Source organism: Hemicordylus capensis, chromosome 1, assembly GCF_027244095.1.
Source record: "Hemicordylus capensis ecotype Gifberg chromosome 1, rHemCap1.1.pri, whole genome shotgun sequence".
Taxonomy (NCBI): domain Eukaryota; kingdom Metazoa; phylum Chordata; class Lepidosauria; order Squamata; family Cordylidae; genus Hemicordylus; species Hemicordylus capensis.
Genome location: NC_069657.1, coordinates 286,788,963 through 286,812,043, shown reverse-complemented (window position 1 = coordinate 286,812,043; position 23,081 = coordinate 286,788,963). Strand labels below are relative to the sequence as shown.

The 23,081-nt window shown below is 40.2% G+C and overlaps 1 protein-coding gene across 25 annotated transcripts in view; it reads right to left on the bottom strand.

The window, feature by feature from the left end:
• Positions 1 to 23,081, bottom strand: part of MYT1L (myelin transcription factor 1 like) — a 571,739-nt gene that overhangs the window by 363,322 nt on the left and 185,336 nt on the right. For all 25 annotated transcript variants that reach the window (XM_053286009.1, XM_053286008.1, XM_053286025.1 and 22 more), the window contains one exon: positions 1,675 to 1,778. The gene's annotated coding sequence lies outside the window, so the exon portion shown is untranslated. The remainder of the gene's footprint in view (positions 1 to 1,674; positions 1,779 to 23,081) is intronic.

The following is a 23,081-nucleotide window of genomic DNA, read 5'->3' as shown; positions in this document are numbered from 1 at the left end:
CACATTTCTACTGGGACAGCAAGTGGGGGAAGGGGGGAAGTGTTCAAATTTAAAGCAATTGCTATGTTTGAAAAATGAACAAATTCTGGTATATTCCAAGAACTAAATAATGGGAATAAATCACCCACCCACAAATAATGTATTTAAAATTAAAATACTGAAAAATTAATTGGCTGAAACAGGATTTTTCTTTTGTCCCTCTCTCGCTTTTTAAAATAATACATTCCAGTTGATGAAGCAATAGATTTGACAGGTCATTATCATCTTTCAGCACTTAGTAAAGTACAAAGAGATTTCAGTAAATCCTACTAAATTTACTACTACACTCTAATGTCTTTGGAAAAAGCAAAAAAGATTACATGTAGTTTTGTATCCATAATTTTTATAAACAATGTTTCTAAAGAATATTTACATTAATGTTCCACTATTTAACTAGGAAATCATTTACGAATACATGGAAAATATATTTAGAAAAATGATCAAAATGCATGAATCATAGAGTCATAGGAACATACTATGATAGGAGCAATCATATGCACCCAGAGTTCTCTCACTCACAACAGCTTTCCCATTCACTTGAGCAGAGGAAATATCTCCACACATGGACAGAGATACGCATTCAGATATGTATTTGAAGAGGAAGCCCACCTAAATAGGACTCCATGCATAACAATGTTGAGATAAGCAGCAAGCTAGACTCCGTTAGCACTTGAGTGCTATGCATTTTAATGATATTTTAGGCACATCTAACCTTTTCAAAATTGCATTCAAGATGTGACACAAAAATAAAAGTGTTTTTTTTAAAAAAAAATACATATATAAGTTTACTTGTTTGTGAACATATATGTTTAAAGAATGTATACCTGAAGTCAAGGTCTTTCAAATTAAAAATATTTCCATTTTCTACATAGACCTATATTCCTTATTAACACATAGGGAAATATATAAAAATAATAAGGATGTAAAGTCTATTTGTCCCATTCTTTCCTGTCCCAACATACAAAACGTACTCATGCACATGCATACCCCTAAATAGGTTATGACATTTTGTATCATATTACATCTTGCACACTGCTGATTTCAAAATTTTCTTCCAAAAAAATACTTCTAATGAAATGTACAATATACACAGAGCTTTTAAGTTCACGAACTTTCTGCTTCTTATTCTCTTTTTGTTTCTATCCTCAGGTTGCTGAATGATTTGTTCTTTTTACAGCACGTGAACATTGAATCCATTTGTCCAAGTTTGGTTCCCTTAAGCAGGGAGGTAATAAGGAACTTGACCAGTGTATGTAAACAGAAACACAGCTAGCCAGATTTATTCTCAAACTGATATTTTCCCAAAAATATTTTTTAACAAATCCATCTATATTTTTTGGATAACTAGCTCACATTCAACCATTACTTTTACATCTAAATGCTACCATATTGAACTCAGTATGTAAACAGGGACTCCTCCTCGCTCGTATAACTGTATCAACAAGCCCAGCATTATCTAAGTTACACATGGATCTTTACAGTGTGACTTCCCCTTTAAAGAGTACGTGCAACGCAACTTAATTACAACCCAGAAGTTATGAAACATCAAGTAGATAATATAACAGTCATTACCAAGAGCAGCAAAAGGAGGGAAAGCACTTCAGGAAATGTAAAAAGCATTATGGTGAATAGTACCTGAAACTGTTTAGCGAGATAATTGTTCTTTGGTCCAGACTCTGTGCTCCAAGTAAATCAAATCCACTGGGCCGGATTCACCAATTTTCTTCCAAATTCATTTTCTAAAAGGCAAAATAAATTAATAAAATCAATTTCTCAGTCATACAATAAAATATTTAAACAATTATCTTGATTAGTGTACAACCACACACAGTGAAAAGAATCAAAAGAACTGTAAGTGAAAGGGAAATAGCTGCTAGCATTGCTGTGCTAGCAGAAGAATTTGCACTGTAATTGACAGTTTCCATTAGCACCATATTTGGATTTCTTTTCTCATGCTACATTGTATTACTGAGGTGCAAAACAGTCTTCCATAAATGAAAACTACTTTTGGATCCAGCCCACGGTAAATTGGTAGATCCAGCCCACGGTAAATTGGTAGATGCAATGACTGCAAACAACATACTGGGATTTGTGTGTGTTCAATTATTTAAGATTTCACTGGCATTAATGTTTGAATAGGCTGATGATCTAGCACAGTACCACTAATTTCAATCAAACCTTCTGCCAAGAATACATAGGATTGCAGCCTAAGATTGTTATTTCAAGTTTTTAGTACTGAGACTCATCTCTAGGAAATATACAATTAAGATATCATGCACACAACATTTGATGAAAAACTAATGCTTCTTGCTTTTTGTGGAATACTACTTCATGCCACCACCAAACATGGGGCAAGAGAAATGGAGAGCCCACTACACCATTCACAGTAGCTGTTTAGTGGGCTACTTGTGCTTGACATAGCTCTCTCCTTTAAGGTCCTGTCAATATTAACCGTGAGGATGTTTGGGATGGGGATTAAGTTGAAGTGAAAACAATTCTACACATGAGTTGTTGGGTTTCTAAAGGATTTAATAAAGAGAGGCAGCCATTTACAGTACAGAGGTAATGGGTTTCTGATGAAGAAGCCAACATCTGATGAAGAAGCCAACCTGCAGCAGTTAATGTGCAGGTACTCATGCACTGGCAGAAATGAACTCTCACACTATCCAGAGGAGTCTCCAAAAAAATCTTGGATTATGGTCTGGTGTGGCCATACCAACAGAAGAGTTAGCCACAATGATTAAACCATACCCAAAGCAATTTTCTCAATGGCAGTAGACTTGAACCCACTTCTGTGCCTGCCTTATTATCCTTCCATCATACATTCTGACATTCAGGGCAATGCCTTCTAATGTACTTACTAAGGTTTCTGCATTGGCATACTTTGGTGTTCTTTAAGAAAAATATTATTCTTCCCTGTTTTATTCGAGTTGAAAACAGGATGTACTGGGGAATAAATTCCAGGACCCTAATGCATTTCAAGTCAATGGCTCTTCTTCAGGGGGCAAGAGTTAAACAAACAAGTCAGAAGACCTCTTTTTTTCTGAAAGTGAGTCACAGGATGACATCTGGTCTAATTAAATGCAGAAGAACATTGTGCTAGCTACTTCTGTAAAGTTTGGAGCTTGCATTCCAGACTAGTGTTGCACCACTGGAAGCATGCTTGTACTTTTGCATGTTGTGCAACCTGTGGCACACCACATTTGTTTTAAAGGGAACATTTGTGCAGAAGAGCAGTCTCACAGACCCCAGGATTTAGTGCAACTATGTGATCTTTTAATGCTAGTACACTGTTCTTGTTAAGCAAGTGCTTCATTAGTCAGGAGCAACTGACTTGAAATACATTGTGCTCAATAAGATACATCTCTAGTGCATTGTCTGCTTGCTTTCAGTATGGGTGCCTTACATTTGTACCTTTCCTCCTTCACAAACTGGATATCCTAACCTCCAACATTCAGACACTCTAGATTTTATTGTAATACAACCTAAAGTTAACTTTCCCTTATATAATATTTGGATTACTTTAATTGCTTATTATACTAGTATTTTGGCCTGCTTTGTGCATGCATTAAGAAGCATGTTGGATTTAAAAACAAATCTGGTAAATAGTCATCCTGGTTAGATTTTATCCCCAGAATTATTTGACATTCCACAAATATATCAGTATCTTTGACAACAATACACCACTCTATTTTGATTATACAAAAGAGGAAGTGTATTTTGATGACAGCATTTGTCAGGGTATTGTAAACTTACTATGAACTTGTTCAGTTCTGAAAGGAATGCTGTGTCTTACTTGCCCTAAAGTTGTGGTTCAATTTGGTTCAATGTCCTGCCTTTCCACTTCAGTTCACCTAACATGGAACCTCTGCATGTATTTATTAGATTTCTGTACTGCCAAAATTCATTTTGCTGGGCAGTTTACATGGTAAAAACAGCATATAATAAAACAAAACAATAATTTAAAACAATTAAAAAAGAACAATTTAAATTTTAACTAAAAGTTTGATTTTAAAGGTATGTCTTGAGAGTCTTTCTAAAGATTGTCAGAGATGGTGAAACTTGGAAGCCCTGGGGCAGTAACAGAGAATGCCCAACACTGAGTTGCCACCAGAAAAGCTGATAATAACCACAGGTGAACCTTCCCAGACTATCTCAATAGGAGGCAAGGCTCATGCCAAAGAAGGTGTTCTCTTTTTAAAAGTTGTAGAGTTTTCTGGGAAATTATCCAGGATATTGGCCAGGCCTATGGGGATCCATTCCAGTCCTTTGCAAACTGAGTTCATGCCCTGGAAACACCCCAGTGGATGCCTGTCGCTGCTAATTCCAAGGTAAAACTAGTAATGGTGGGCAAACTGTCTTTCAAGGGAAGCTTTTCTATCATCTCTTATTGAGGAACACCATGCTAAGTTTCCAAGGAACCCTAAGGTTTCCCTGAATGCAATTTGGAAGTTACTTTTTTATACAAGAACTGTTCAGTAGATGGACCTAATAGCTCTGGCATAAAAGTTGATGGTATTACTCAGAGCTGTTGGGATTAATGCCTACAGTAATTAACTATTTTTAAAAGGTAGGCTCTAATGAAATTCTGCTGAAGATTACAAAACAGACACAGTAGTATTAAAAATCCCATGCATCTGTGATAAGGGCTCAGAACACATTGTTAAAACTAGAGCAGGTGATCAGTTTTAAGCTTTGGTTTCTAGTACAGAGCTCCAAATTCAAAAGACACTAATTAAACAGACTACATGGCAATAAGACAAAATGTGTTAATGGGGCTACAGTGGAGTATGTCAGGGAAATGAAAAGACCCTTAGGGGCTCACCATGCTATTTATGATCATCCGAATTCAGCAGCATTACCATAAATTCTCTAAAAGATACTGTACTACAATTCTTATACATTAGAAGTCTAATAGCATAAAAATAGGACTGAAGATAAAAAGCCTTTTCCTATTCAACAGCTTGCATGTATGAATCTAATAAGAATATACAGTTCTAAGCATAAGAATAAACTAACATATATGATTGAATAAACTTCTATGTAACCAGAAACCTGTAAAGAGATACACACGAACACACGTGTCATATATAGGCTGACATAAGAACACCAAACAGAAAAGCTCCCATCTTCACAAAAGATCTCAGTCTTTGCTGTTCCATGGAAAGAGTTGCTCATGGTAAAACTGTTATTTAAGTTCTTGTCCCCACAAGCTATACCTCACATGAACCAAGTCCTTTTGGTCACAATAATGACAGCAGTCATTAACACCTCCCAAATCCTTAGTTTACATGTTGCATTAGCCAATTGCTTAGGAGGTATATTTTGTTAAAGTAAACCAGCAGGCTGAGATAGGATATAGATTTGCAGTCACAATGATTAATAATGAAGTTTTCTAATTGCCACATATTAGTTTATTTAACACTATGGCTCTGGATCTTGTAAGCAAATACTGACCTGTGGCTTTTCTCAAGACAAAGCCCTCCCTGACCTCAGGCCAAAAAACTGGCTCCGTATTGGTGCTTTATCAGCATGCTAAGAATCACAATGATTCATACATGTTCGACTCTTATTAACACAGTAAATGCCCCATGAAAACTTTGAGAAACAGTATGGATGCCCTTCTTTTCAATTTACTTGTTTACACAATAAATACATGTTTACCAGGGAAATCTTCTGATTAAGCATTAGTTTAGGCTATGAATTAATTTCCCTTTACTGTAGCTCCTCTGTCTCAGCACCAAGGCTAGCGACTGTAACCATAGCAGTGCAGAGGCAACCCCCTTATGACATGCATTATTCATTTCCACTGACAACTCTAGCAGAAAGCAGACTCAACTTTGACTTCTGCAGCAAAATTTAACATGACTTTTCTCTCCCTCGTTCCCACTCACTCATAAACATAACTCTGTGTGTTTTCAGACAAATTCCTTCAGTTAAATTAGAGCAAACGATTTGTCTATTTCTGTGGCATACAGAGAAAATCCTAATCAAAATAGTGCCACAGATTTTACTAGCTTCATTTTCAAATAGTTACCCCTTGATTTTAAAGGAACTATTGTTTTACAGGGGTAGGCAACCTTGGCTTTCCAGCTGCTATTGAACTACAACTACCATCATCAAATTGTGGCTGGGGATAATGGAAGTTGTAATTCAACAACAGGTGGCATGCCAAGAATGCCTACTCTTGTCCTAGTAGAGCACTTCAAATAGTAAAACTTGAAATATGCCATTCAGCTGGACATTGATATAGCAATCTCATAAAACCAGTACACTGATGGTGCCATGCTTCATATGCATATGAACATTTTAAAAAATGAAACTGCCTATTCTGAGTCAGGCCATTGGTCCATTTAGCTCAGGACTGTTTACAATGACTGGCAGAGATTCTCCAAGATTTGAGATCTTTCCCATTTGTACCTGGAGATATGAGGGGTAGAACCTGGAGATATGAGGAATAGGACCTTCGGCATGCTTAATTAGGGGCCCTATTACTAAGCTATACCCTTCATCAAAATATCTATCAATGCAGTTTTCAAAACATTTTTGTCTTCCCCATTGCAGAAGCAGACAGTCATTAAAAGTGAAAGTACTTTGAATGTTTCTGGTTTTGTAATTAGAAATAATTTCTCACTTTCTCTTCTAGCCATTAAGTGAATAAAAGGTGTGAAGTCCTTTTAATAGGTCTGCCTGTCCCTAAAATGTGGAAGGGATGATGATGATGATGATGATCATCATCATCATCATCATCCCCCAGTGAGGCACTACCTTGGCATGGTTGTGGGGCTTGTGTGCTCTGATGAAGGTGAGAACTATGCCAGAGGTCCAACCATACTGGACAGGTCTCACCAGAGGAGCCAGACAAAGAGTGCCTCTCCCATCAACAATATGGTGAGACGTAACTTTAATAAATCTATACCGGATCGGTCATCGCCCGGGTCAACAAGGACCGTGCCAGATGCTATAGTCCCTGGACATCTGGTGGCAAGTGGGCAACAGGACTCAGGATCTTCAGTTGAGCAACCAGGGCTGAAGACAGCAAAGTTACTGGAAAAAACATCACTTAACCGGAAAAAAATATACGAAAAATGCCAACAAGGAAATAATGATCTGCTATTACAAGTCTAGTACAACTAGAAGAGGTTATTTAAAAAGAATGTACCAAACTTGGAAAAAGAAGCATCCAGACACAGAAATAACAGAACAAAGGCTAGCAGACCAGAGAAGATTCATAATAAGAAATAAAGTATTCACAGGAGTTGAGCTGGAAGAACTGCAAAGAGCAACACAGGCTCAAGATATGGAAGAAGAATTACCACCAATTGAAGAAGTTGCTCAGGCGCAGGTGGAGGAGGTGTTGGAAATCGAGGATGCCACTGTTGCTGAACTGTTTCAAAATCAAAACCAGGCAACCTCCCCTTTGCCTTCACCTCAAAAACCCGAATGCCGTTTAACAGGAAAGCAACAAGAACTAAAGCAAAAAATAACTGAGCACATGAACCAAACAACCACCAGGGTTCGACTTCCAGCTCTAAAAGCAGTTGCGAAAAAACAACTTGCTCAGGCATTAAAAGATGTCAATGCTGCACTTGCAGAAATAACAACCAATAATATGCAAAAAACAAACCAACTAATGTACAGTGCAGCAACAATAACAACACAAGAGCTCGGATATAAGATCAGTGGACCTGTAAAAAAAGAAAGCAGTACATCACCTAAATGGAAGATTAGATTAGAAAATAAAATCACCAAGCTTAGATCAGATGCTAGTAAATTGAAAGATATGAAAGACAAGAAGCTGAAGAATGAAAACACCAAACAGTATCTGATCCAAAAATACCACCTAGATTCAAGGGAAATTAGAGAAGTCCTGGAAATAATAAAGCAGCAAATAACAGCAGTGTCAAAGAAGATTAGCAGGTGTGAAGCCAGAATTACACAACACAGGCAGAATCTCCAATTCCAGACGAATCAGAGACGTTTCTACCAAAGCATAGAAGGAGAAACTGCAAGAAACCTAGAAACACCAAATAAAGAAGAAACAGTGCAATTCTGGGGGAAATTATGGGACAATACAATAGATTATAATAAAAAAGCAGGCTGGATGAAAGAGGTCAAAAAATGTAACCAACAAATGCAAGATCAAATAATAACACCAGAATTAATAAGTGAAAGAGCAAAGAAAATTAAAAATTGGACTGCACCAGGCGACAATGAACTGCCTGGCTTTTGGCTTAAACACCTAACAAGCCTTCATAAACAACTATCAAAACAGTTCAATCACATTATGAAAGGCAGTGATATTGAACAATGGCTAACAACTGGGAAAACTCATCTCATCATGAAAGACCCAGCAAAAGGTGCAGTTCCAAGTAATTATAGACCGATAACCTGCCTGCCAACCATGTTCAAATTATTAACTGGAATAATAGCAGATGAAGTGATGCAACACTTATTAACTAACAAACAGCTTCTAGTTGAACAGAAAGGAAATTGCCCGAACACCAGAGGCACAAAAGACCAGCTGCTGATTGACAAAATGATTTTAGAAAACTGCAAGAGAAGAAAAACAAATCTAAGTGTTGCATGGATTGACTACAAGAAAGCCTTTGATTCATTGCCTCACACATGGATACTAAAATGTTTAGAAACAACTGGTGTCAGCAAAAACATTCAGATATTTATTAAAAAAAGCAATGAGCATGTGGAGTACACAGTTAACAATCAATGGCGAGGCACTTGGACAGGTTAGCATTAGAAGAGGCATTTTCCAAGGGGACTCACTATCCCCTCTGTTGTTTGTAATCGCCATGACCCCACTTTCACAAATACTAAACAAAACAGGCCTTGGATACCAAACATCTAAAACATCAAGTCAAATCAACCATCTGCTGTACATGGACAATCTGAAGTTGTATGGAAAGTCCCAGTCAGAAATCGAATCACTGCTAAACACTGTCCATATATTCAGTAGCGATATAACAATGGAGTTTGGACTAGAAAAGTGTGCTGCATTAATAATGAACAGAGGAAAAATAACAAAAACAGAACGAATAGAACTGCACAATTGAAGCAAGATCAAGAACCTGGAAGAGAAAGAACGTTACAAATACTTGGGCATTTTCCAGGCTGATAACATCGCACACACTGAAGTTAAAAGAAAAATTGGAAGTGAATACATCAGGAGACTTCAAAAAATCCTCAAGTCCAAACACAATGGCGGGAAGACTATACAAGCCATAAACACCTGAGCTATACCTGTTATCAGATACAGTGCAGGAATAATAGACTGGACCCAGGCAGAGCTAGAGACGCTAGATCATAAGACCAGGAAAACCATGACTATCAATCATGCTCTGCACCCCCGCAGTGATGTCGATAGGCTATACCTCCCTCGCAGCTCAGGTGGAAGAGGAATGCTGCAAGTCCATCAAACAGTAGAGGAGGAGAAAAGAGGCCTTGAAGAATATATAAAGGGCAGTGAAGAAGATGCACTTCAAATGGTCAATAATGCGAAACTATTCAACACCAATGAAACAAAGCAGCCCTACAAGAAAGAACAAGTCAAGAACCGAGTATAAAAATGGAAAAATAAGCCCCTGCATGGTCAATATTTGCACAATATAAGTGGAAAATCAGACATCACCAAGACCTGGCAATGGCTTGAGAATGGCAACTTGAAGAAAGAAACAGAGGGTTTAATACTGGCTGCACAAGAACAGGCACTAAGAATAAATGCAATAAGAGCAAAAGTAGAAAAATCCACAACAAACAGCAAGTGCCGCCTTTGTAAAGAAGCAGATGAAACAGTGGACCACCTGATCAGCTGTTGTAAAAAGATCGCACAGACTGACTACAAACAAAGGCATGACAAGGTAGCAGGGATGATACACTGGAACATCTGCAAAAAATACAGGCTACCTGTTGCCAAGAATTGGTGGGACCATAAAATTGAAAAAGTTGAAGAAAATGAAGATGTAAAAATATTATGGGACTTCCGACTACAAACAGACAAACATCTGCCACACAATACACCAGATATAACAGTAGTCGAGAAGAAAGATAAACAAGTCAAAATAATTGACATAGCAATACCAGGGGATAGCAGAATAGAAGGAAGAAAAAAAAAAGAAAAAATCACCAAATACAAAGATCTACAAATTGAAATTGAAAGGCTGTGATAGAAAAAGACCAAAATAATCCCAGTGGTAACTGGTGCCCTAGGTGCAATTCCAAAACAACTTGAAAAGCACTTCAACACCATAGGGGCCACAGAAATCACCATCAGCCAATTACAAAAAGCAGCTTTACTGGGAACAGCCTATATTCTGTGACGATATATATAATAGCAACAAAATTGATAATAAAATTCAGCCATCCCAGGTGCCAGATTTCATAACTGTATGCCCATCTATCCTGGAAATATAAAAGGGGGGCAAAAGGGGCATGCTGTTACCCCTTTTCATGAAGGCAAAGGGCAGATTCCTCCACATGCTAGAGAAATTATGGTCCATGGAGTGTCTTTAATATCAGAAGCTTTTGTAAAGTTCTGGCTTGAAACAAAAGAGTTTTTGCCATATTTTAAACAAAAATTCACCAAAAATCAGAGAATTGACCATTCTCTTAAAATTTACTACAAGGGGTCCTGAACTCTGTCCCCACATGTGTGACAAGTTCAAGGTTCTAGGGCCAACCAGTGATTTTTTATGGTTTTTGTTTTAATTTCCTCATTGGGGGTGAGGAGTGTCAGAATATAAGTGGGAATTTGGATTCGAATTCCAAATCTAATCCAATATCTGACATCACCAGAGCCCAAAGAATCCAAATCCAAAATTTAAACTTTGATCCCAGTTTTATTTCAGACACTGTTGATCTGACTGCTGGTGGATTTGTAGCAGGGTTTGACAAATCCCAGGTGCCAGGGAGTCATGTCATCTAGAAATTTAACCAAGGTGCCCAGTCTAGAATATTCTGAGGTAGAGTTATTTACTATAATCTTCATTTGTCCCAGCACCCTGTTTCTGTTCTGTTGATTGTAGGATGGATAAAGAGAAGCCAATTTATCATCTCCCCTCCACAATATCCACCACTAAGTCCAGTAATTTTGTCAAGTATCCATTGTCTGTCTCCTAAATTTTGGGGCAGGCTCCTAGAAGGTGAACACCTCTCTTCAAGAAGGCAAAGTCTCAACAACACTTAAAGAGGCTATCATGAGACCACTTTTTAAAAAGCCTTCTCTTGCTCCCTCAACCATCAACACAGCCAGTGCAACACAGCCAGTGCAACAGGCATAATATGGTCTCTCTGGGATACCCCAGAGACCAATCTAGGGATGTGCACAAATCATGATTCATTCACTGATTTGAAGACCAACCCAGGCATCTTTAAAAAGGAGGAGCTGCCCTCACATGCAAGTGGCACTCCCCCCAGCTGCTGTAATGAGTCACAATTCATGCACATCTCTAGACCAATCTGGCTGCTACAATTTTAACTAACTGAACTTTCTGAACTACGTAGAAAGCACATTGCGGTAGTCCAAACTGGAGGTCACCAGCTGATGTATCACTATTTTCAGGTCTTTCTCCTCAAGGAACAAGCAGAGTTGTCAAATCAATCACAACTGGTAAAAAGCGCGCCTGGCCATAGCCTCAACCTGAGACACCAGAGTGAAACCCAGGTCCAAGAGCACTCCCAAGCTACAAACCTGTTCTTTCTGGGGAAGTATAACCTTATCCAGAACAGGAAGTTCTATCACATCTTGCAGATCATGATCCTAAACAATGAGCAACTCCATCTTGCTTGAATTCAGCTTCAGTTTATTATCCCTCATCCAGCCCATTACTGGATGTTAAAAAGCATTGGTGACACAATGGAGCCCTGAGGGACTCCATATAGCAGCTCCCATTTTGAAGAGCAACTGTCACCAAGTGCAACCATCTGAAATCTACCTGAGACATAGGAGCGGAGCTACTGTAAAACAATGCCTCCTATCCCCAAATCCCTCAGGCGATCCAGAAGGATACTATGATTGATGGTATAGAAAGCTGGTGAGAAATCCAAAGGAACTAGCAGAGTCACACACCCTCTGTCAGTTCCCGGGCAAAGGTCATCTATCAGGCTGAACAAGGCCATCTCAACCCCATAGCCTGCCCTAAAGCCTGTTTGAAATGGGTGTCAATATGCAGCTGACACCCAGTTCTACCTCTAATTTCCAGTTGATCTCAAGGGAGCATTGAAAACTTTTAACTGGCATTTGCAAATGATCATGGGATGGATATAAACAATTATTGTTATTTCTTGTTTACACAGTCAGACAGGTGTTATTGACTGGTTTGTTTTATCCAGACAACGAGTCCTTCCCAAGGACCTGGGATGCCTGCATTTTATCATCAATACTGTTGGTTATTATGGATATCGTCGCAGAATATAGGCTGTTCCCAATAAAGCTGCTTTTTGTAATTGGCTGATGGTGATTTCTGTGGCCCCTATGGTGTTGAGGTGCTCTTCAAGGTCTTTTGGGACTGCAACCAGGGCGCCAATTACCACTGGGATTATTTTGGTCTTTTTCTGCCACAGCCTTTCCATTTCAATTTGATTTTTTTCTATTTCTTTTTCTTCTATTCTGCTATCCCCTGGTATTGCTATGTCAATTATTTTGACTTGTTTTTCTTTCTTCTCAACTACAGTTATATCTGGTGTATTGTGTGGCAGATGTTTGTCTGTTTGTAGTCGGAAGTCCCATAATATTTTTACATCTTCATTTTCTTCAACTTTTTCAATTTTATGGTCCCACCAATTCTTGGCTAGAGGTAGCTTGTATTTTTTGCAGATGTTCCAGTGTATCATCCCTGCTACCTTGTCATGCCTTTGTTTGTAGTCAGTCTGTGCGATCTTCTTACAACAGCTGATCAGGTGGTCCACTGTTTCATCTGCTTCTTTACAAAGGCGGCACTTGCTGTTTGTTGTGGATTTTTCTACTTTTGCTCTTATTGCATTTATTCTTAGTGCCTGTTCTTGTGCAGCCAGTATTAAACCCTCTGTTTCTTTCTTCAAGTTGCCATTCTCAAGCCATTGCCAGGTCTTGGTGATGTCTGATTTTCCACTTGTATTGTGCAAATATTGACCATGCAGGGGCTTATTTTTCCATTTTTCTGCTCGGTTCTTGACTTGTTCTTTCTTGTAGGCCTGCTTTGTTTCATTGATGTTGAATAGTTTCACATTATTGACCATTTGAAGTGCATCTTCTTCACTGCCCTTTATATATTCTTCAAGGCCTCTTTTCTCCTCCTCTGCTGTTTGATGGACTTGCAGCATTCCTCTTCCACCTGAGCTGCGAGGGAGGTATAGCCTATCGACATCACTGCGGGGGTGCAGAGCATGATTGATGGTCATGATTTTCCTGGTCTTACGATCTAGCGTCTCTAGCTCTGCCTGGGTCCAGTCTATTATTCCTGCACTGTATCTGATAACAGGGATAGCTCAGGTGTTTATGGCTTGTATGGTCTTCCCACCATTGTGTTTGGACTTGAGGATTTTTCAAAGTCTCCTGATGTATTCACTTCCAATTTTTCTTTTAACTTCAGTGTGTGCGATGTTATCAGCCTGGAGAATGCCCAAGTATTTGTAACGTTTTTTCTCGTCCAGGTTCTTGATCTTGCTTCCATTGTGCAGTTCTATTCCTTCTGTTTTTTGTTATTTTTCCTCTTTTCATTATTAATACAGCACACTTTTCTAGTCCAAACTCCATTACTATATCGCTACTGAATGTATGGACAGTGTTTAGCAGTGATTCGATTTCTGACTGGGACTTTCCATACAACTTCAGATCGTCCATGTACAGCAGATGGTTGATTTGACTTGATGTTTTAGATGTTTGGTATCCAAGGCCTGTTTTGTTTAGTATTTGTGAAAGTGGGGTCATGGCGATTACAAACAATAGAGGGGATAGTGAGTCCCCTTGGAAAATGCCTCTTCTAATGCTAACCTGTCCAAGTGCCTCGCCATTGATTTTTAACTGTGTACTCCACATGCTCATTGCTTTTTAAATAAATATATGAATGTTTTTGCTGACACCAGTTGTTTCTAAACATTTTAGTATCCATGTGTGAGGCAATGAATCGCAGGCTTTCTTGTAGTCAATCCATGCAACACTTAGATTTGTTTTTCTTCTCTTGCAGTTTTCTAAAATCATTTTGTCAATCAGCAGCTGGTCTTTTGTGCCTCTGGTGTTCGGGCAATTTCCTTTCTGTTCAACGGGAAGCTGTTTGTTAGTTAATAAGTGTTGCATCTCTTCATCTGCTATTATTCCAGTTAATAATTTGAACATGGTTGGCAGGCAGGTTATCGGTCTATAATTACTTGGAACTGCACCTTTTGCTGGGTCTTTCATGATGAGATGAGTTTTCCCAGTTGTTAGCCATTGTTCAATATCACCGCCTTTCATAATGTGATTTAATTATTAATAATAATTATTATTATTATTATTATCATCATCATCATCATCATCCTCATCATCATCATCTACATTTTATATCCCTCTCTTCCTCCACGGAGCCCAGAGTGGTATGCTACATACTTAAGTTTCACCTCCCAACAACCCTGTGAAGTAGATTAGGCTGAGAGAGAAGTGACTGGCCCAGAGTCACCCAGCAAGTATCATGGTGAATGGGGATTTGAATAGTTCTCCCCAGTCCTAGTCCAGGACTCTAACCACAACACCATGCTGGCTCTCAAACTGAAGTTTAAACTGAAGCTTAATTTAGACTAAACAGAAGTACTGCTGGTTAGGAAAGCTGAACTGCTGAGATACTCAAATCTGTTTTGGATGTGATAGCACTTCCTCTAGAGGATCAGGTCTGCAGCTTGGATGTACTCCTATATCTAGCTTTGCTCCTAGAATTTTAGGTGGAAGCTGTTGCTACGAGTGCCTTCACACAGCTTTTGTTTGTATGCCAGCTGCAGCCCTTCCTGATCTGACGCTCAATTTATGGAGCATACAACTCAATTTTTGTTTAATCTGCACTGGCTCCCAATTTGCTTCTAATTCTAATTCAAGATGCTGCTGGCATTGACTTTTAAAGCTCTACACAGCCTGGGGAGGACCACCTTACTCCATTTGAAGTTGCCTGTTTATTAAGGTCATCTGGAGCAGCTCTGCTGTGGGTTCTTATTCTGACAGACACTGGTAGGAAGTCTGGACGGGATCTTCTCACAGCCATGCTGAAGCTTATGACCTCCCTTTCCCATGAAGCTCATCTGGCTCTTCCACTACTGCCTTCTGGAAATGGACAAAAACCTTTTTGCCATGCCTTTGGCATGGCATGAGGTTTTGTTAAGCCTGTTGTGTCCTAATCTTTTTGACTGCATTATGTCTTGGTTTCTTATTGCTGTGTTTTCATTTTGTACTTTTAAAATGTATATGTCGCTGATTTTGTTTTTATTACTATTATGAAAACTGCATTGATAACTTGTTTGAAAGTGATCTTTCAAAGTGGCCTTTTATAAGCAAACAAATAAAATATTGACATTTCACGTCATGAATATTGTCACCCAAATTTTGCCTATAAAAGAGATATTTCCTTTTTAAAAAAAATGGAAATGATGGCCACAGGTTCTCCTAAAGAGAAGAGAATGAAAAAATAATAATCTTAAAAGAAGTATTCCATAGCATTTTGATAACATGTGGATCTAAACATGTAGCTTAGTTTTTACGGCCACTTGAATTGTTTATGGTGATTATTTTAAATTTCAGGCCCTCTTACAGTAGTTGCTATTGTGATTAAAGGTGCAGAAACCACAACTATTTCCAATGAATGGAATAAAATTTAAAAAGAATCAATGCAGATTTTGTATTATTGCTTACAGGACATTTGCAATCGTTAACAGATGATGGCTTTTATATGTTCGTTTAAAAGAGGCTGAAATGCTACCTAATGATTTTGCTAGCTTAAGAAGCAAAATGCACCACTCTTCCAAATTTCTTATAGCTAAAATCAAAGGTAGTTTCAGGTTTTTCTCCCTCAGGGCAAGGAATACATTAATTTGGTCTCATTGCTATAGATAAACTATTGCAAAGCTTTGAGGCTTCTCTTCAGACTGCTTTGCCACTACCATCCTGGTTAATTTCTATGGAATTGGTCAAACATGGTTTTAATCCGGATCTTTAATCTTTCATTCTTGCTGTTTTATAGCGAAGATTCTGTGTCAGGTGTACTGAAGTAAAAAGATTAATCAAGTAGCACACAGAGGCTGCATTTTGTGGGGAAAGGCCATAGATTTATTGGCAAATCAAGAAAGAAGCTAAGTTCACAAACAAGCCAATTCAGAAATTCAAGAGCAACAGAATAGTCTAGGGGGGTGTACAAAACCAGTATGCCTGGATCGGTTCGAGTCCAGACTCAAACAGACCTGGACATGCTCAGTTTTGCACCCCGCCCCCGAACAGACACCCCCTCCCTCCGGCTTGGTTTGAATTCAAGTCGGTCTGGGGGATATAAGGTTAATTTTTTAAAAAAAGAACTTAGCACTTCTGGGGAGCACAGCCATGGCCACAGAGGGTGTATGTGTCTCCAGTGGTTCCCCCAGCCAGGGGGGTTCAGCTCAAGGTAGAGCCAAACTGGGCCAGGTTCAGTACAAGGCTGAGCTGGGGGTGAGCCCGGTCAATTTCGATGTTGAACCAGCTCGAGGTCGAGTCAGTTCACACATCACTAGAACATTCCTTACCTACAGGAAAGTCAATATCCATAATACAACCATTTTTATGGTTACTTCCCACTTCTGTGGCCACACCAGAAGTCCCTCCCCAGACATTTGCCCCCAAATTCCTGCCTCCTTACTTAAAGGAGTAAGGGCTAACTTCTTTAAATTTATCTTACATATTTTTGAAGACAAGACATATTAAGGTCTTTCATATGACCAAGAACCAGGAGATGGGAGGCAGTAGATCCAGCTTTTTTTCCACATGAGAACCCATGGGACTCCTGCTTACCCAGACTGTTCAAATGTAAGTAGCCTGACTTTTTTTACCTTGATATTTAACGAAGTAGGACAAAAATATCAGCTGCTCTATCTGGGACTGCCTTGTGTTGAAATCCCTGTTTTAAGCAGTCCCTGGTAGCCAGTTGCCATGTTTGTTAGAGAGTTCTGCATCTAGAGGGGCCAGAAGAGAGCTGCTGGTGTACTGAGAGCTGCCTCTCTACCGGGAGTGTAATGCATTATGGGATGCCCCCTTCAATCCTTGGAAAACCTAGCTCACTCCCTGAGGCGATAACGGAGCCCGCAACCACCATGTTCATGTGTGGGGTGAGTTAGCAGAGCAAAATTGAAGCTCTGCTTGTCTGCCAGGAATGGGGCAGGAGCTCTTCCTTCCCCCAAACCACCCCTCAATTGTGAGAAAGACCTCATTATCTTTCAAGCCTTTAATGCTTCATAGGCTGAGGTAGTTACACAAAACCTTGTAAAATATAACTACAAATAAATCATGCTGTTAGCTGATCTAATCTGTAGTATTTATTTTTCTATGTAAACTGCTTTGAGAACTTTGGCTGAAGAGTGGTATATAAAATATCCGTAGTAGTAGTAGTAGTAGTAGTAGTAGTAGTAGTAGTAGTAGTAGCAGCAGTAGTAGTAGTAGTAGTAAATCTATACCTCAAACAACAGAACAAGTAACAGGAAAGGAATTCTGTAATGGGACAAATTGAGCTGCAGGAGCTTGAGCTTGTTTGGTGCTTCCCAAAGGAGGCACCGATCCGGTTCATGCACATCCCTAATTAACGCTGCTCTGGTAATATATAAATGAGCCTTGAGGCAGTTCATACTGAATAGAGAGAGCAGGCCACACAACATGGATCCAACTCCTTTTAAATCCCCACTATGTATAATCTTGTGTTATTCATAGCAGGTAAACCATTCCTAGAGAAAGAGTAGGGTGCTATTATATAAATGGGATATATTCTGTTAGAAACAGCAATATATTCATGTCTAATGTCTTGCTGCAAAACCTGTGTTATCTGAAAATATGGCAAACCTGCCCTTTTATTTCTGCAGGCGTTTACATGTTTCCATCCGACATTCTCATATATCCACAAAGAGTCTGCAGGGTGTCCTAAATATCTTGTTTTCAAAATCACATTTTTCTGCACATGTAATTTAAAAAATAAACCCCTTAAGATCGGTTGCACAAATGAACCTATATTACAGTGGAATACTAGCACACAGGTAGTGGCATTTTTCATATGCAACATCAATGATAGCTAATACCATTGTTTAAACTTTAGTCTGGCCATGAACGGTGTGAAGAAAGTTAATGAAAGAAATTTTTCTCCCTTTCTCATAACACTAGAACCAGGGGTTATCCCATGAAACTGATTGCCAAGAAATTTAGAACTGACAAAAGAAAGTACTTCTTCACACAATGCATAATTAACCTATGGGATTCTCTGCCATAAGATGTGGCAGCCAACAGCCTGGATGGCTTTATGGATGTGGTGACAGCCAACAGCCTGGATGGCTTTAAGGTAAATTAATGGAGGACAGGACTATCAAAGGCTACTAATCTGGTGGCTATAAGCCACCCTCAGCCTCAGAGGCAAGATGCCTCTAAATAATAGTTGCAGGGGAGCAACAATAGCAGAGAGAGAGGGCATGCCCCAAGAAGCACCTGGTGGACCACTGTGTGAAACACGATGCTGGACTAGATAGGCCTAGGGCCTGATCTGACAGGGCTGTTCTTATGTTCTTAATAATGCTTTATCTAATTTCTATACAAAGGCTGCAAACAGCAATGAAACTGATAGGATTCTGCCCTCCCCCAGCTCATACAGCTTTGCAGAAAGTTGAGAGAAGCCCCTTAGAGGTCAAACTGACAAGAGGTTTCATTCACCTTTTGAATTTGTCTACAGTGAAGGGTTTTCTCCAACACCCTGTAACAAGTTTTGCAATTGCACCAGCATGACTGGTCTCAGCAGCCTTCCTACACAATTCTCATGGTTTGCAAAATACCTTGTTCATCCAGCCATCTAATTTTTGTTCTGACCAGAAGTCACAAAAATATCTGCACAAGTTGGTGTAGAGGAAAAGAGTCTGAACATCCAGATGCTAGTACGTTTTTAACTGTAGAAAATTAAATTGGACAAAATAGGACATGGCATCTGTCTGTCTGTCTGTCTGTCTGCTTCAGTGGAACATCATCCAGGTTATAAACGGAATCTTGCAAATTACCACAATATCCATCAACCTCTTAAACTTCCCCTTTTTAATTTTACCTTTCTTCCCTCACTCCAGGTATATAAAGGCACAAGCTATTACCACATCTGCAAAAAAAGAAACAAAAGCAAAATACAGTCTTCCCTCTGCCTTCTGTTTCATGATTCGTTTCTATTCCATGATGCAGAAGGACAGTAGAGTAGGATTTCCACCTGATCATCTATACTGGCTGGAGAAGGAATATCTTCACTCAGCACTGTGAGCAATGATGCAACAATGAGTTTGTTTGACCAATCAATAAATATTTGTGGGATTCTAGAATGGCTGAATGGGACTAATACAACAGGCCAAGATTATATAGGTTCCCAAGGATTTGGTTTTTCAATAAATGTAATTAATTAATATATTCAAATCACACCGTCATAAAACAAATCAGCATAAAATGAACAAAGGCTTAGATGCAATTTTCAATACTCATCTATTACACAGGGTAGGGACATAGTACAATTACAAATGGTAATGCATTCGACCTGTGGAGGCCAACATGCACGTAGAATAATTTTCTGTGGCTTTTTTCACCACTAGTTCTCAGGTCATAATTATTTGTGGCTGACCGGCTCATAAAAATTAGAGATGTACACCAAGTGTTTCGTGCCCATCTGTGGGGGGGGGGGGGCAGGCAGGTCAGGGAGAGCAGCCACTTTAACAGGAGGAAGGCAGGTCTTACCTGCCCCTCCATTGCTCCTCCACTACCCACCGACGCCGCCCCAGAATGGCGCTGCTTGTATTAAGTAGCCTGGGCTGTCTGTTTGGAAAAGTCATGCTGCCTGGCTGTGTCTTGCTTGGGAACAAGAAGTTCCCTGTTCCCAGCAGCCTGTGGGCAGCATGGAGAAGGAAATGGTGTGTGAGCATGTGCCATCTTGAGTGGTCAGCATGCTGAAACGTTTTCAGCACATCCTTACCAAAAATGTGAAGTAATGCCACAACATATCATAGAGTGCAGAGTCAGCCACAGATCAGGGCTAGTTGAGCCTCTGGTATGCAGCCAGGATTTCTCTCCCTCAATTGCACTGACAGATAGTTATATACAGAAGTGTCTTTCCAAGAATTATGCAGCATTAGAAAGCACCTGTTGTTTAAATGGCTTGAGGACCACATATCTTTGACTGAGAAACCAAGTTGTCTGAAAGCTTTCTATTCATCTGCCTCTAATCCACATCTTTTCTTATCTCAGAAAGGTCTTATGATCTCCACCAAGATCTCTCTCAATTTTTGTGTCTTCCTATATTACGAACACCCTTCTGTTGAAAGCTGCATACAGGAGGAAATGTCCTGTTAAGAGAGAGAAATGTGATCCCTAAAGGACCAAATATACCACTCAGCAATCTAGGATTTGAGGTTTTCTTTTTTTATATATAAAATGAAAATATATTTCTAGCACAACTAATTGACCAGATGCACAGGAAGCACTCTTGCTGTTGGGGAAATTTCTAAAGAATGCATCCGTATATTATCAGGAGATTCAACTGTACATAAAATGTTTGATGGTGTCTTTCAATCCAGATTGCAAAGCAATTTTGATATATTTAGGGATACATAGGGATATTTAACGCTAACCGTTTCCAGCATGCAATCAGCTTCCATAGGGCAACAGGGATTTTAGCTCATGCATCTGAAGGCTGTTTATGTGTATTCTACCAGTAGCCTGCATTTTACAGCTTCCTACACAGAAGGAAACCAAGCATACTGGAGACACGTGTGCCAGTATGCTAGCACACTAGGGGAGAAATCAAGGTCTTCTGAAGGTTACTCATCTGACCTACCTCACTAAAGGAAGCTCTCTTCTATTTTGTAATTTGAGTGGTTGCACCAAGCCCTTTGTTGTTGCTGCTGCTGCTCATTTTATATTTAAAAAAATGTTTGTATACATACTACCTAAGCACCCTGAAATAAACGATAATATGTATGCCAGTATGTTTTACCTTAGGAATTCCAACTAATTACAACACAGAAAAAGAACCAAACACTAATAGCAGAACCATATGGACTAGTCTGCATAACTTATAAACCTCCAAACCAAACACAGTCAACAGTCATTTATGGTGATCCACTAGAACAGGGCTGCACAACTTCAGCCCTCTAGGTGTCATTGGGCTACAACTCCAGCATCCCTGTTGGCTACTGTGGTTGGAGATTATGGGAGTTGTAGTCAACAACAACTGGAGGGCCAAAGTTGTGCGATTCTGCAACAGAAGTAACCAAAGAGCACTCTAACCACAGTCAGTCATCCAGGGGATCTCCTGACCCTCCAAAGCAGTGTGAAGGGCTTGAGAACAAAATACTCTTCCAGAGGAACCCCTCACCCCCAGAAGCAGCTTTTCAAGGGGATACAGTGAGAGATAGGAGGCAGGAAACCCATGTTGCAAGCAGAGTTTTGGTCATGTCTATTTGGCTAAAACGTCTTGTTTTCAGTCTGGGACTAAAAAAATACAAACCTTACAGGACACAATATCAGGAGTTCAGGTTAATGGATCACAACTGTGTAAGCAGCAAGTAAGGATAATGAGGTGTACCAAAATCAAAGCAGTGGTGCTTGGTTTCATGGCCTGTAAACCAGTTCACAACTCATTTATAAAGTATGAGGCTCTTCTCACGATTAGTGAGAAGAGCCATGAGGGGATTAGCGGGGAGAGCGGGATTAGCCCACTCTCCCTGCAGACGAGCAGGGCGGCAGCACTGGGTGGCTGGATTGGCCACTCACACAACTGCCAGCTCCATTATGGAGCCAGCAGGGGCTGGGAGGATCGGGGGCCGCACAGCCCCGGGAAGATCCAGCACGCCCTGCGTGAGTGTGCAGGGCAAGTTTGAGAGACCCCCGAGCTGGGATACTGCATTTCAGCCTCCCAGTCGGGGGTCTACTTGTAAGTTGCTGTGGAGCGGAGCTGCACCACGGCAATTCACGAGCAAAAAAAACGGGTTTGTGGAGTGCTCACTCCGCAAACCCAGTTTAAGGGGAGGGGTAGTTTGGCGGGTTAACCACCCGGAGGCCACCGGGCTTGCCTGTGAGCCTGGTGGTTCTCACAGTCAGGCAAAATCGGACTAGGCTCCCCTAGCCCAATTTCGCCTGATCGTGGCAATAGCCTCTATGCCACGCATCCACATTTTATAAGTTTACCATGGCAAACACCCAGGAAGAACTGTTATACCCAGGCTGATACTTGCGGTGTGAAGCTCTCTTATTCCTGGCAATTTCAGCAGAAAAGGTCAAAAATTAAACCGGGGTGTTAAACATGTGGCCTACATGGTTAATCTTTATGGCTCAAGGTCAGCTGCAGCTCGAGGCATTTGCCCACTTGAAGCAAGCTGTGAAGCTATCCCTCTTCCTGACTCTTTTCCCTCTCCCCCCCTCCTCTTTTCCCACCCGTTGGGGTGGAGCCTACACACAACACCCTTCTCCTCACCTTCCCTTCAGAATGTGATCTGCCTGCCCTCGACTTACCACCACTGCTGTTAGTGTAGCAGCAGGCATCTGGTTGATTCAACTGCTAAGACAGTCTGTTGTCGCCGCTTGCTTTCCTTGGAGCTACTGGGGTATGACTGAATGAAAGAGATGAATCAGAGAAGTGCAGTGCTAGGGAGACAAGTGGAAGTGAGCATGGAAGCCCAGAGAAATGATGGACAGACAGACTCCAAGTGGGTGAAACAGCCAGATGCGTGCAGCTATAGTAAGAGCAGTGGTGGTGGGTGAGCAGGCAGGCAGGCAGAATGCACTCTGGGATAGGGAGGCTGTCAAGGGAGGAGAAAATGGGGCATCTCTGGGCCCGGGGGGGGGGGGAGCG